Source organism: Belonocnema kinseyi, chromosome 4 (genome assembly GCF_010883055.1).
Source record: "Belonocnema kinseyi isolate 2016_QV_RU_SX_M_011 chromosome 4, B_treatae_v1, whole genome shotgun sequence".
Lineage (NCBI taxonomy): Eukaryota > Metazoa > Arthropoda > Insecta > Hymenoptera > Cynipidae > Belonocnema > Belonocnema kinseyi.
Window position 1 is genome coordinate 85,087,212 of NC_046660.1, and position 2,625 is coordinate 85,089,836.

Consider the following 2,625-nt stretch of genomic DNA (forward strand, 5'->3'; position numbering starts at 1 on the left):
GATCAGCAACCTGGGTCGGAGCAGTGTTGCGGAACGAACGTGTCACTTACTTAAATAGCACGAGAATTCTGGATCAATCTGAAAAATCTCTATCCCCTCCACACACTACTCCTTTCCCCTGCCGAGTGAGTCACGCCTACCCCGAAAGGGAAATGGCTTAATGGTGTAAAAAACATAAATCCATATAGAAATTTTACAAATTCTCTATGGGTCCATATGGTTCTATATATCCTTTTGTCTATTTTTATAAGGTTCTATAAGGCGTTTAATAAAGGGTAAAAATTGTATTACTTTGCGAATTTTTTGTTTTGTTTATTTTTTAAATAAAGGTTCATGTCATTGATTAAAATTCTAACTATTTTTTTTTATTAAATTTTGTGCTGAAAATTCAAACTTTTTGTTGAAAATTCCATTTTTGTACAGAAGATGACATGGCTGAAAAATATTTATTAGTAGAAAATTTGTCTTTGATTTAAAAATTTTTTTTTGTAATTTCATCTTTTTTGGTTGAAATATCAACTATTGCACTTTTTTGTAGAGAATTCATCTTTTTAGGTTAAAATTTCAATTATTTCATTAAAAACTTAATTATTTCGTTGAGAATTCAAATATTTGATGGGAAACTGATATTTTATAGTAGAAACGTCTTTTTTTGTGAAATAAATCAATTTTAAAATTTTTATAAGAAATATCGTTAATGCTGTTTATAAAAGATCATATGTTAAAAATATTACGAAGTTAAAATGTTGGCATTTGAATATTAATGGTCAGGGAAAATAAACAATTGATAAAAGAAAAATCAGGAGATTTCGAAAATGATTGGAAAGAACATAAATTGACGCAACAAAGCTCAAAATAATCGTCAATGCATGCTGTAACCGGGTTTGTCATTAGTTTACCCGAAAACTACCGCTATCAGGGGGCGGAAACTACACCGGTACCATGAAAGTAGGTGAAATAGTATCTAAGATAGTTTTTCATCATAACAGTATAATATGTACCACAATTATACTTACACAGTGATGTTCCGAATTTGAAACATCGAAAAACTACCCCTATAATAGGGTGGGAAATACGTAATAAACAAGAACGTGTATAAAATATTTTTGAATAATTTTTATTGTTCATAGATAAAATCAATTAGTGCATGTGTATAATAACTACGTTAATTCTACTTAGCACCATTTCATACCTTAAAAACGGAAAAACTACCCCTAACAAGGGGTGGAAATTACTTCATGACCAAGACCGAGGATAAAATATTTTTTTATTATTTTTTTTTTCTATAAATATAGTCACGATAGTATCAATGACGTATTTGCTGCTATGTTATCAGACACAAAGAGTGAAAAAATAACTCCTTGGTTGAAATCAAGGACTTAACATCACAAACGATTGAGAAGATGCTCCACTTTATATATACTGATAAAGTCGACGATCACGATTTACTTCTGAACTCTGCCTCTGAACTTTTAGCTGCCGCCGAAAAGTATGATTTGCTAAGACTGAAGGAAATATGTATCGTAGCGATTCACAAAAATCTGACTATTGAAAATGTTCTCAAAACGCTGGAAGTTATTATTATTACACCATTAAGCCATTTCCCTTTCGTAGTAGGCGTGACTCACTCGGCAGGAGAAAGGAGTAGTGTGTGGAAGGGATAGAGATTTTTCAGATTGATCCAGAATTCTCGTGCTATTTAAGTAAATAGCACGTTCGTTCCGCAACACTGCTCCGACCCAGGTTGCTGATCAATCTCTCTAGCAATCACCCCAAGCGAAGAACCTCACGAAGCCATTATGTAAGGTTCCCCACAGTCTTTGTACAGGCTTCTGTAGGTCTTCCATCTATTTAATTTAAGATTCTAGACTGTCTTGGAAGTCTTTCAAACTTCAAAGACTGTCTACAGGTCTTTGTTTCAGGCGTCGTTCACTCTACTGACACTTTTTATTAACTATTTTCCGCCATACTTTCCTGTCCTGGCATACTTCTCTAGCTTCTTTTATGCCCATGCATTTTTTCATGCAGGCTCTCGTGTTTCTGTGACTTCTTATGTCTCTTCTAAGTAGGGTCTCATTCACACATTCTAACCATTCTTTCCGCGGTCTACCTCTGGGCACGTTGCCATTTACTTTACCTTGATACACTTGTTTCGTTAGTCGTTCATATTTCATTCTCTCAACATGTCCGAACCATCTTAACCGATTTCTTTCCCATGTGTCTACTAGCGTCTCTTCCGCACCACATTCTTTTAGAATTATCTCGTTACTTACTTTGTCCATTAGGGATTTCCCGCTTATTATGCGCATGAATCTCATGTCAATTGCGTTAATTTTACTCTTATCTTTTTCTTGATAAGTCCATGTCTCGCTACCGTATAGTACAGTCGGTACAAATATAGAATTATGTATTGCCATTTTAGCTTTATTTGATATATTTTTACTTTTGATAAGGGGACCTGCTCTACCAATAACCTTCTTACCTTCATTTATTCGTCTATTTAATTTCTCATCTATCTTCCCATCCCTAGTAAATAAGCTACCAAGGTATACGAACTTATCAACTTGTTCAATTCTCTCATAATTTAATAAAATATTGCATAGCGTTTTCTCACTATTTCCTTCG